Source organism: Anolis carolinensis, chromosome 1 (genome assembly GCF_035594765.1).
Source record: "Anolis carolinensis isolate JA03-04 chromosome 1, rAnoCar3.1.pri, whole genome shotgun sequence".
Lineage (NCBI taxonomy): Eukaryota > Metazoa > Chordata > Lepidosauria > Squamata > Dactyloidae > Anolis > Anolis carolinensis.
This window is the reverse complement of record NC_085841.1, coordinates 128,217,764-128,231,318: the sequence shown is the minus strand read 5'-3', so window position 1 is coordinate 128,231,318 and position 13,555 is coordinate 128,217,764. Positions and strand designations below refer to the sequence as shown.

The 13,555-nt window shown below is 39.8% G+C and overlaps 1 protein-coding gene across 1 annotated transcript in view; it reads right to left on the bottom strand.

Moving 5' to 3' along the window:
- eys (eyes shut homolog) overlaps window positions 1-13,232 on the bottom strand; it is an 804,562-nt gene extending 791,330 nt beyond the window's left edge. The window contains exons 1-2 of the mRNA XM_062969072.1: window positions 13,072-13,232; window positions 5,689-5,802 (exon numbers count right to left, since the gene is read on the bottom strand). The gene's annotated coding sequence lies outside the window, so the exon portion shown is untranslated. The remainder of the gene's footprint in view (window positions 1-5,688; window positions 5,803-13,071) is intronic.
- Between the last annotated feature and the right edge of the window lie 323 nt (window positions 13,233-13,555).

Here is a 13,555-nt window from a genome sequence, read left to right as displayed (position 1 = left end):
GGTCTATCATACTTTTAAAATATCATTAGACAATATTCCTGTGCTGAGACATATAATTAAATAAAAAGTTTGACAACCGAAAAAAGAGGTCAGATTAGTCTGGCGTGATTTGTTTTTGATAAATCCGTGTTGACTATTAGCAATGACTGCATTTGTTTCTAAGTGTTTGCAGACCAATTGCTTAACTATCTTTTCCAGAATCTTGTCTGGTATCGATGTGAGGCTGACCGGACGGTAATTGTTTGGGTTGTCCTTTTTTCCCTTCTTGAAGATAGGGACCACATTTGTTCTCCTCCAATCTTCTGGGACTTCTCCCGTTCTCCAAAAATTCTCAAAAATGATTGCTAGTGGTTCCGAAATAACTTCTGCTAGTTCCTTCAATACTCTTCGATGTAGTTGATCCAGACCTGGAGACTCGAATTCATTTAGAGCAGCCAGATATACCTGGATGACTTGTTTCCCCATTTGGAGTTGGATTTCCCCTAATCCTTCATCCACTCCATGTTGCTGAGGTTGAGACTGGCTTTCTTTTTGTGAGAAGACTGAGGTAAAGAAGGCAGTAAATAGTTGTGCCTTTTCCCTGTCCCCTGTCACCATCACCCCATCTTCTCCTTACAGAGGCCCTATCTCCTCTTTGTTCTTCCTTTTTCTACTGACGTAAGCAAAGAAGCTCTTTTTATTGTTTTTAATGTCTCTGGCAAGCCTGAGCTCATTTTCCGCTTTAGCCTTACAAACTTTTCCCCTACAAGATTTGGCTATTTGTTTGATTTCTTCTTTGGTGATTTCTCCCTGTTTCCACTTCTTGTGCATGTCTTTTTTGAGTCTTAGACCAGTTAGAAGTGCTTTTGACATCCAGTCTGGCTTCTTTGCACTTGTCTTATTTTTATTCTTTGTTGGCACTTTTTGAAAAACTCCCATCATCCTTAACTTCCTTGTCTTTTAGTATTGGCGTTCTAAGGAGTCTTAGAAATTTCTAAACAGGTGTTCTCACAGGTGAAAATAAATTGGTTTTTTTACTCAGGGTTTTTCCATTTTTTCAGGGGGCCTGTGCCCTTGATCCCAGTGAATGTGTAAGTCTGAATATATTCTCTTTCTGTACAAAATTAACTTGTATTTCAAAATATGTTTCTGCATAAAACAATTTAGGATATGGGAATGATGAATCTGGTATGATGCTATGTTCCCTTACATGGAAGTAAAGGCCATTTAACACATTTGAATACCTAGGAATTCGCTATAGGAATAACTTTGTTTCATTTTTGTTTGTGCACTAAAATTCAAGAACAGAAATCTTTAAAATCAAGTTTTAGGTTGGGCTTTTCAATGTGTCTGATAGCTGTCAACATATATTAACTAAATCATGCAGAATGCCTTTGGAGCTTAGAACTCTTTTACAGAAAATATTTTATTCCCAGGCTAGAACTGAAAGGTGTAATTGATTAGAGTGCAAAATGGATTAATTCCTATGTTATGTAATCCAGAAATGATACTGTCATGCCCCCACAGAGGCTTTTACTGTTTTCTTTATGGAGCCAAAATTGACCCTTTATTTAAAATGGGTTTAGTTCCTTTTTGTGTCTATACTGCCATGTAATTTGGTTTCATAATATAGTTTAACTCATCCTTATTGATGCTAGGTCAATGTTGTAATAATTTAGCTTTGCTGTCTTCTATTTTAACTTGGACAAAGCACTTCCTAATCACCCAAAGAAGATAATTAAGCTAATTGAAAAGCCTCTGAGCAGACTTTGGTGTTTCTGCTCCTAGCCAATCAGGTCTCCATTGTTTGCAAATTTCGGCAGCATTACTTAAGTGATGGCATGCTGAGGACCTGCAGAAGTCTCAACAATGGTATAGATTTAACAGAATAATTTGGTGATGCTATGCCAGAACAGCCAGCAGCCAGCAATAGTCTTTTAAATTGGGAGATAGCACTTTCATATTTCAGCAGTCCCAGATCTGAGACCTGTTGGGTTTGAATAGCTTTAACTCTCCACTGGATCACATCATAAAGCATGTTACCTGTGATCACTGAAAACTAATTGTTCATTTGTTCCATTATCTGTATTTTCCCTCCTCCACAAGTGTCTGAAAGCCATTTACTTATAATCTGATCTCTACTTACCTCTACTGACAAAAGTTATTCTACTTACTCTACATTTTTTCTGAGTTGTTCATATAAGCTTACTTTTTTCTTTATAAAATGTTTTAATGGTCAATTACCATTTCAGCGTTAATCTTAATTGCTTTGCATTTGGGGACATATGTCATTAGGGCTGTAACTAACATTGCCTTTTAAATGAAGCACAGCTAAATTTTTGACTGAATCATGAAGTAGCAGGAATTAAAAATAGTATTCTGTGTCTTCCTCTATGGAAACAATTATACGAGTACTACCTCAAGCTATGTAGTGGTTTTACAACCATTGAATGTTAATAAACAATGGTTTTGTGAACTCTCAAAAAATCTTACTTATCTTTGGGCTTTTTTCCAATCTTTTGAATGGCTAACAAAATAGTGAGCAAAAGATCCAACTGTGAATTGTTGCTTCACATATACATTGCAATTCTGCAGAAAATGCAGTATTTTGATGATACATTTGATAATTGTAGATTGATATGACTTCAGCTTCCATGTTTGCATCTTCCAAAAACTTGTAATTTGGCAGGGTACTTAGCATTATCTTTTTAAGACCTATAGTTCCACTGAACTAGAGCACAAGAAATATCTAGTATTTCAACAAAATACAAATTTAGGATTCCATAGGATGGATCCATAAGAGCTAGTAGTACTAAACTACGAGGGATCCTCAAGGTGTTTACTCACTTTTATATTATAGAAACGGTGAGTGTGGGAGAAGGAGAAATTCCATAAGGAATGAAGAGAGAACCCTAGAACTGATTCAAATCAGTGCATCAGTGGCTATGTGTTCAACTAAAACATTTTTTGCTGTTGGCATTAAAAAGTTGGTATGATGGGAAAAATACATCAGAAAGAAAGGCAACTATGCAGAAAAGTGATGCAATTTGATTTGAAATTCATAATCAATAAAGTTCAAAAAGTGTGGAAACTTTTTGAAGACCCTTCATATGATACACTCCCAGCATTTGTTGTTCTGTCAAACTGAAATGAAGTTTTCTGTTGATTCCCTATTGTTTGATTCCCTATTTGCTTTTAATCATACAGAACTTCTATACATTGGTCTTTCTTTTGATGTAAATGTCACCAGGTGTTCTGATAATATTAAGTTTTATTCTACACACTGCCTTGTGACTTTGGGATGAAGAATATTCCAATGCTAAACAATGGGGAGCTTCCATTTTTTGAATGCTATGTCTTTAAATGATGACTGAAATGTACAAGTTTGAGTTGATTAAATGTTTTTACTGATCTAGACTCCAGTTCAAGTTGAAGGCTTTATAGGTAGTGGTAGCAGAGAGTGCTTCAAATGCTGGATGCCATTATGTGTGTATATGTGTGTGTGAGAGAAATAAAACCCAAGTTATCAAGAGGGCTCTGTCTAATGGGGAGATGTAAATCCATTATGAACTTTGGGAGAATATAGTAATGCAGACAGACATCTCGGTAGCCCATGGCATAGAAAACTTAAGACAAAAACTTAAGATAAACTTTTTTTTGAGTAAAACTAATTGAGGGAAGACTTAAACAATATGCTCACATGAGATACCCCCAAGACACACTTGAAAAAATGAGGCAAAGAATGAGAAGGAGGGGGGATTCAAAGGTGAGTGGCTTACATCAAAAGTGAGAAAAGTTAATTGCCCCCAAAGGAAGAACTTCGAAAACCCACACAACTCTGTTAGACAGTCACTGGATAAGAAACGTGAAGTAATCTCTTTTCTTTTTGTTGTTTTCAAGGTTAAAGAAAGTGACAGCCGTATAACCCCATTATTTTCAAGGTCACCCCTGCCCAGATCTCCCCTATTTCTTTTTAAATAAGAGTAAATGTATTTAAGAGATTCGTCTTTAGAAATGGGAAAACTCAATAAAGCTGGAAAAAGTGGTGCAGCAAGGATTTTAAAATTTACAATCTCTGACATTCTTGTTGAGTTAATGAAATTGAAAATTATTTTATATGCTACAGATTTTTTGCACCACAACTCTAAGGAAAAAAATGTACACCTCCTCATCTTCATGCTAGACCATTGTTAATGATATAAAGGATCAAGACAAAAGAAATCATATTTCTGTTTGGAGAATGAACTTTCAGGATATATACAAAATTGTATTTATTTACTTACTGAGCTGGCATACTTAAAAATAGTTTGAGGATCAACAGTTTCACATTGTGTACCCACACACCCATCCAAAAACACATGAATAACAGTTCTTTTGTTGATTCCTCTATAGTCCAAATCAAAATGTCAAAACCTGAACAGACCTGTTGAACCAAAAGGAACATTTGTATGGCTTTATTATACTTGGGATTATCCCACAGGATCCTTTATTTTTTCATAAAGAGATAAAGCAGATTTTTGAATCATTCCCCTGGTCCGCAAAGAAAAAAAAAGGAATACAATTCAGCTATACCTTTATTTAGGCTATGCAAAAAGGAGTGAATTGTACAATAAGAAATACATTCTGTAAATGTGAGACCTTATATAGCAAAAACAACACAATCCATTCACTAAAAGGAGTTATCAGCCAATGAACTCTTTCAATGTAGCTCATCTACTTTAAAGTTATGTAAGTCATTTGTGATCATTGCTTTTATTTTTACATTTTGTCATAACCAGCCTTTTCACTATTTGCTTTGGCTTTCTTTAATAATTATTCCAAAGACTTTCTTAAATAATTATTCCAATTATTCACATAAGCTTGCTGCCCCACCACAATTATACTAGTTTTGAAAGCACACCAGCTTTACATCAATCTTTATCACGTTTATTCCAAATCAGGGCTTCAGCACAGCTTTGTTGATCCACGGCCATGTAGATTTTTTTTCTGCCACAGAGCCATAAAGCAACCTTCTGCCTCTGCATACTCTACCCTGAGCATGGTGAGCCTCTCAATTTCTTTTATAAAAACTTCCCCATAATTATGGCAATATGCTTTGGCCAAGGAAACAATGGGAGTTCTTCCTCTCAAGGTGAAGTCTCCTTGTGAGGAATGACTTTGATCTCTCCTTTGTGGTGTGTGGAGAAATCAGATGTACCCTGAAAAATAAAAAAATGGGAATTCTTCCTTGTTGGAAGTCATCCCATTGAGGAAAGACTGCCATTGTTTCTTTGGTAGGTGTGGAGAGGTCAGGGTCAACTTTGTGGGGAGGAAATATGTAGAATTGAAGTAATATGATACATTGCAATGCAGAACAATAAACCATCCTTCTGAGAATGGCTGGGTTTAAATTACACTCTCCTGCATGAACCAGACAGAGAAGGTTCTGATGTTTTACTTTTCAGAAGGCCACTCAGCTACTCTTTTATGTCCATGCTACTTTTTGGCATTTCTTTTAATCAATGACTAAAGCCCCTTTCTAGTTGAAAAAAATAAAAGTTTGTTCACATTAGTCACAGCCTAAGAGATAATTGGCTGGTCACTTTTGAAGCCTGCTTTGAGAAAATAAAAGGCCTAATAATCCTGTTTGGAAGACTGAAATGAGTTCAGACAAAAATGCTTTCTAAAGTTAATTATGTTTACTTTCCCTTCTCCCTCAGTGTTTATTACCTTTAAATGGAGCCACACATTGGCAGTAGTAATTACCAGGTTGGTCAATGCAGGTGCCTCCGTTCTTGCAAGGAAAAGAAGCACACTCATCTATATCAGTTTCACAGTGTAGACCTTTCAAAAGATAATTGAAGATGCAGCAGTTTAGTAAGACAAGCAGGTGTCAATAGATAATAGTTCAGTATGTACCTTAGGATTTCAAGTCAATTTCATGCTGAGAAATCACAATCAAAACCATAAGGTCCTTGCATATATTACTGTCAGAGGTTTTCTCCAACTTGTGGATATGATGGACTCACCCTGTTAAGTGCAAGACAAAGTCCATATTGCAGAAGTACCTTTATTAGGCCATTCAAAAAGGCTCCCAACTTTCTGTGCACAAAGAAAGCTGTGTCTATTAGAATGGTCTAATAAAGGCATTGCAACAGTTTGGATTTTGGAATTGTGAGATACTTTATTTTCATTGTCACAAGCAAACATTTATGGAGCTTCTTTCCAAAAGATATCAAATCCACCTGAACAAATTTTACAGGAATGTTTTTTTAAAAGTGCTGAGAATATTAATTCTTTTGCTCTACAATGCAATTTCCAACCATCAGGATCTGAACCATGTGATAGTTTTGATCTGTGCCGGGCTGTGGCGCAGGCTGTTGAGCAGCCTGCTGCAATAAATCACTCTGACCATGAGATCATGAGTTCAAGGCCAGCCCGTGGCGGGGTGAGCACCCGTCAATTAAAAATAATAAAAAATAGCCCCTGCTCGTTGCTGACCTAGCAACCCGAAAGATAGTTGCATCTATCAAGTAGGAAATAAGGTACCACTTATAAAAGTGGGGAGGCAAGTTTAACTAATTTACGACTTGGAATGAGGAAGTGCCGTCAGAGTGGATGATGATGCAGCTGCTCCCCCCTGTGGCCAGAATCGAACATCCCCTCAGGAAAAGGTTAAATTGCCTCTGCGTCTGTCTGTCTGTCTCTGTTTGATGTGTTTATGGACATTAAATGTTTGCCCTATGTGTGTATAATGCGATCCGCCCTGAGTCCCCTTCGGGGTGAGAAGGGCAGAATATAAATACTGTAAATAAATAAATAAATAAATCTGTGCATAATATTCTATTTCTAGCCAACAATGTGCTGCCACTTATAACTCATTATTCATTTTTTTTAAATTCAGAACCTTTTGGAAACAAGCTCCACACTTCTGCCTAAATTGTTCCCTATCCCCTAAATACCTTTCTCTAGGTGTTTCTATAAAGTGGTTGTTCATGTTCAAGGAATGGATTTATATGCAACTGTAAGTGTGTGTGTGTGGGGGGGGATTGTTTTGCACTGAAGTCTTGCTTCTATTCTGGAGTCCAGGTCAACATCTGTCCAAGAGAGTTGGCTCAAATACTAGAATGTTTTCCAAAATATTCAAAGCAAAGCAAAAATTGAAGAGTGTCCTAATAATTTTGCTTGATGAAATCAAAGCTCTTCACAAGAAGGTATATTTTGTACATCAATTTATCAGCTAACTGAAAAAAATGGGTCAGAAGCAATAAATAAAAAATAAATAGAGTGACCCCAGAATGGCAGTTGCCAGGTGACAAAACAAAGATCACTAATAACAACATTGTTTCAATGGCTCAATTTATTATTATACATCACATAGGTAAGGTAAAGGTTTTCCCCTAACGTTAAGTCCAGTCATGTCTGACTCTGGGGGTTGGTGCTCATCTCCATTATTAAGCCGAAGAGCCGGCGTTGTCCGTAGACACTTCCAAAGTCATGACTGCATGCAGCGCCGTTACCTTCCCTCTGGAACGGTACCTATTGATCTACACACATTGGCATGTTTTCGAACTGCTAGGTTGCAGGAGCTGGGGCTAACAGTGAGCACTCATTCTGCTCCCGGGATTTGAACCTGGGACCTTTTGGTCCGCAAGTTCAGCAGCTCAGCGCTTTAGCAAACTGTGCCATCAGGGGGCCCCTATACATCACATACTTATTATAATAAAGTCCTTTCAAGACCATGACCATTATACATGAGAAATAAACATGCTGGAAGAACATCCCCAATAAAGATGTCTCACCTAGCAATTGAGGTCTATTCTTGTAGAAGAAAAAAATAAGGAGGATACATGGATAGAGTGGTCGAAATCAGATAGCACATTATGGAAAACTGGAAAAAGGTATACTGTTCTTTAACAGAATATAAGAAAAGGCTGTCCTAAATCAAGAACATCCTCCTGTTATAAGCTGGGTGATTATGTATTTCTCCTTTGTGGCATCTGTGAAATCCACACCTGTGGTATTTCCTGCGCCAAGCAGCTGTTCTTCAGATACTTTTAATAAGCTCTTCAATTAGTGGACTCCAGACCCACCCTCCTCCAGTAGGATAAATGAAGGCCTCAGAGGGGCCGCCGCCAGCAAAGGCACGCAGAAAGTCAAAGCACCTCTCTGAGCCGACTTCCTCTCGGAACTCCGCCCAGGCAGTGCTTCCAGCTGATGAAGTTGTGGGTGCTTTGCGGCCAGCACCGCAAGCGGAGCAGCCCCAACCCCAGTTACCAAGGCACCTACCCTCCCTAAAGACATTGGTGTTGTAGAGGGCACTGTCACACACCAGGGCAGCAGAGCACCAAGAACCAAACACGGAGGCCAATAAAACTATCTAATATCTTTATTAAGGAAATATATAAGAAGGATAAAAGCAAGTAGAGAATATAGTCCAGAAACAGACCTTTCAAATGAGGCCTAAAATAGTCCAGGAATAGTTTGTCCAATAAATGATATTAGAGTTCAAAGGTAAAATCCAATAACCGAAACACACACTATTGTCAGGCAATAGTGTGGGGAATTGTCCAAAGTCTTTCAAGGCACAAGGTAAATCCACAAGAAGGCTGGGAATAAGGCTTGGATCTAGGAAACAAGGTCCGTGGTTCAAAACAAGGCAAGGTAGTCCAAAAACTTGATTCTAAGAACAATATCCGTGGCTGAGAACAAAGCAAGGCAATTCTTGGATACTTGAACAGGCGAGGCAAGGAAACTGGATTGCGGACTTAGCGAAGTCCACACTAGGCTGGAAACATGGAATTCACTCCCGAAGCTGAGCTGTTGTCTCCGCAAAGAATCAACAGAGCCCGATACTTTTATCTGGGTCTCGGTTCCCGCCAAACGGGCGTCCAGCGTTCTCTTTCCCTAGAGAACAGGGAACGAAACCCAACTTGCAGGTGTGAGACTCTCTGGATTTTCCCAGGGGAAACATGGCTAATCAGTGTCTTGCTTGGCAGCAATTCGGGCACTCCTGCGAATTCTCTCTTTCACTCCCCTATCTGCCGAGAAGGATTGCTTTCTAGCGAAGGGAGGTGAGCATTGGTCAAGGTCAGTTTTAATTGGTTCTTGGACAAGAACATCAGGCATCTGGAAAGACTCTGGCTGTTGATCTGGAGAAAACCCCATGTTTTCATCCTCATCTACCACAGTGACACTAGGCACAGGACTACAAGGCCCATGAGGCATCACAGGCACTGAAGCTGGTAGGCACTCTTCCTCTGCACCTCTGCCAGTCCTGTCCCAATTCCAGCCGGGTGAGCAGTCGGCATTCTATTCAGCCACTACAACCACCAAAAGGCCATGTCTATGGGCAGCCTCTTGCGTCCCAGCCATCTACATCAACTGCAGCTCCAGGCTGGTATTACTTTGGGCCTCCCCCCTCCCAGGGCCACTCTTTGTCTCCTGGAGATGGACCCTCTACCTTACAGCATGGTTACCATCCATCATACCCCGGGATCTCTTGCTCTGATGTCCCTTGTTTTGATTCAGATATGGAATCTTTTTTGTCTGATGAAGATTTGTTAGACACGCGTTCTGTGTCAGCACCTTTTGGTGGTTTACTAGACTCTTCCTCTAATTTTGCGGCATTGATGATTTGCCTCTTCCATGCCTTAAAGCTTCCTGCTGTGACTGCTCCACAGACAGTGGAAGATCCAATGTTTCCAGCAGAAAAACAACAGCTACCAACATCAGCTATGGTTCCAGCTTTACCATATTTTCTACAGCTGACAAAGTCACCATATGTTGCTCCAGCAGCTGTACCATCAGTGACAAGGAGTATTGATAATCTCTGTCAAGTAGATACATCATCAGCTTTATGGGTAGCTAAACCTCCGAAGCCCAATTCAGTGGTGGTTCCAACCTCATAATGATCAAGAAGGATTCAACCTAGCCCTTCTGATAAGGAGGGCAGAAAGATGGATACCCTTGCAAGGAAAATTCATCTTTCTGAGGGCTAGTTGCTCGCATTGCGCATTACCAGATGTATATGGGGGCATACCAGACCTTCTTGTGGGGCAAAATGTGATCATTATGTTCCAGACCAGCATTGCCAACAGGCAGATGCTTTCCATCATGAAGCTCTATTGTTAGATGAACTGCAGAAAGATTTGGCTATGCATTCTGCGGATACAGCAAGCAAACTGTTTGCCTCAGCTACAGCTATGCACAGACATGCTTGGTTGTGCTCATATAAACTTTATGAGGAGGGGAAGGCCAAGGCAGAAGATCTGCCTATGGATGTTACTACTGTTTTCCAACTTGACACTGATACTCAGCTTAAAAGCTCACATGAAGTTCGTCAGGCAACACAAAAATATGGTTTTACAACCTGTTCCACTTCCTCTCATAGGCACACAGGTACACTCCGCAGAACACCTATTGCCGGTGTTCATGGGCTCCATCCTACAGGCCTCAGTCTAACCAGACCTCTTGGCCATCTGACAATAATAGGCAGAACCCCCCTTCTAGGAGACGCCAGCAGGGTAGGACTCATCAGCAGGACCCGCCTAGGTGGCGTGTTTAGCACTTGCCCTGCCTTTTCTTTAGGGTGGCCTTTATTGCCTTCTCTTTCTCCTGGTTTGGTTGATGTTTCAGCCCACTATGGTGATGGGATCCCCAGTTCTCTGGCAAATGATCCACACCCTTCTACAAAAGGGTGCAGTAGTACCTTTACATTATTCTGAGTTTCCTTTAGCATTTTTTTCTAAATGTTTTCTTATCCCAAAGAAAGACGGAGGTCTCCGGCCCATTCTGGGCCTAAGGGAATTGAAGCAGTTCGTGGCCTATAAAAGATTCAGAATGGTGACACTGGCTACTGTTATGTTATTATTGTTTAAAGGGGCGTGGTTTGCCACAATTGATTTAAAAGATGCTTATTTTCATGTTGCCATTCATTCTCATTGAAATCTCGCATAGATTTTTCTTTTATGATAGAAGGCCAGGCTTTTTCTTTTTGAGTGTTGCCATTCAGCATATCTTCTGCCCCTAGAGTATTTAACAAAGTAATTGCAGCGGTAGGGGCTTATCTATGCGAAAGTCTATCCGAATATCGATGATTGGTTGCTGGTCACTGTGATATTACATTCACTCTTTCTGTTTTGCAGTGCCTAGGCCTGATTGAAAATGAGGCCAAGTCACATTTGGAACCTTGTCAAAGGATCCAGTTCATAGGAGCCACTCTGGATACCACTCTCGCAAGAACATAGTTACCAGACAAATGATTTCAGGCATTAAGCTCCCTGACACTCCAAATCGCAACACAGCATTTCGTTTGGGCCAAGGACGTTCAGCGTCTGCTTGGCAACATGGCATTCACCACAGCGGTGACATCGTTTGCACGTCTATGAATGCATCCACTGCAGATGTGGTTCCTCAGGACTTTCCATCCTCATGTTACAGTTCCTCCAAACCGCTATTTTGGCTTATAGACAAGCGGCAAGTCTCCCTTCTGTATTTTCCAACTCTCTTGTCAAGTCTTTTCTCCAAGGGTTCAAGAATTTCAGACCTCAGATAACTCTGTTAGAGGCCTCATAGAGGCTTGATGTTGACCTTTCTGCACTCACCAAACCACCATTTGAACCAATGGCTACAACTGAAATTTCATATCTGACATGGAAGACTGCCTTTTTGGTGGCAATCATCTCAGCTCGAAGAGCAAGTGAGTTGTGTGCTCTGTGGGTGGATGAACCTTATCTTAGATTTCATAGAAACAAGGTTGTATTGAGAACAGATGTCGCATTTCTTCAAAAAGTGGCAACTCATTTCCATATGTCACAAGACATTGTATCACATGCTTTCTTTAGAGATTCTTCTTTGCCTCTCAAGCAATCGCTTCATTTGTTGGACGTATGTAGGGCCCTGGCCTTTTAAGTCCAAAAAACTGCTTTCTTTAGGAAATCAACAAGACTATTTCTAAAATACCATAATGATGCAGCAGGCCTCCCAATCTCCATCCAGAGACTTTCAGCCTGGATTGTATCTTCCATCAAACTAGCCTATAAAATAGCAGGACTAGACTTACCATCTGGAGTGACAGCTCATTCCACTAGAGCAATGGCTGCTTCTACTGCTTTCCTCATGGGCGTACTGGTGGAAGACATTTGTTGGGTGGAAATACGGTCTACGCTGCTCACTTTTGTGTCTCATTACATACTTGATCTCCTTGCCAAGAGAGACGCAGTGATTGGTAGAGCGGTTTTGTTTTCCACATTGGCATGACTCCCTCTTCTTTTTGGAAAGCTTGCCAGTCTACCACAGGTGTGGATTTCACAGACACCACGAAGGAGAAGGAAAGGTTGCTTACCTGTAACCGCCTTTCTTCGAGTGGCAATCTGTGAAATTCACACAACCCACCTATCCTCCCCACATCATCATGCCCTGTCCAGAGCTGCTGCTTTCTGCCTCTGGAACTAAAGGGACAGCCCCCTGAGGCCTTCGTTTATCCTACTGGAGGAGGGCGGGGCTGAAGTCCACTAATTGAAGAGCTTATTAAAAGTATCGAAGAACAGCTACTAGGTACAGGAAATACCACAGGTGTAAATTTCACAGATAGCAACTCGAAGAAAGGCGGTTACAGGTAAGCAACCTTTCCTTACCGATAATTAATTTGATTGTTTAAAAGATCTGAGATGTATGCATATAGTACAGAAAATGCTTTGTTTAAAAGAAAATAAAAATAATTCTTATTCCATGCTTTTTTTAAAAAAAGAAACCAAAATTCAGGCAGAAATCAAAGTTCTTATTGAGGGGATGTTTGAAAACTCAGTAGTTTCCAAGGGAACATATTGAATGGAGACAAAATACTGTTCTCAAGCAACGATGATTAAACTCCAAGTAATCTTAAGAAAGTGTGGAGATATTCAAGGCCTCTTCTAAGCATGACCTCACTGAATTTATTCTACTAAAGTCTACAGATGGGGCCACAGATCTGGTCTGTTGTGTATGCAAATGAAACATTAAATTGGGACAGATAAAGAGGAAGAAGTGCAGAAGAGATTAAGTCCATAAAGTCTTGATTGACATCTTGGGGCAACTCTTCCAGAGGGTATTGTGTGTCTATTATTCACTCACCAGTGAAGCCAGGTAAGCAAGAACAGTCATATCCATTGATAAGGTCTGCACAGGTTGCATTATGAAGACAGGGATTTGAGTGACATTCATTAATATTGATTTCACAAAGTGTGCCTATAAAGTGGTAGGAGAAAGAAGAAAGACAATATTTTTCAGCACTCAAACACTTGATCATGAGTATGATTTTGTTTTGCATTTTCATGTAAAGTAGCTCACTTCTGAGAAATGTTCTGTCAGCAACCGTTTTATATTTCCAACCTGTCACTCTAAAGCATTCAATGGATAATTTATTAGTTGTCCTCCTCTACCAGCTTTCTAAGAAATCATAAAAAGAAGTTTTCACTGATACTGAATTGATTCTCAAGACTTAAGGCAGACAATTTCTGTATCAATTTGTGTCAATAAAAAGAGAAAAGAATGAAACAACATTAAAATATAATAGACTACATTTGCCATGACAAGAAGGAAAATCTTCATTCTCTTC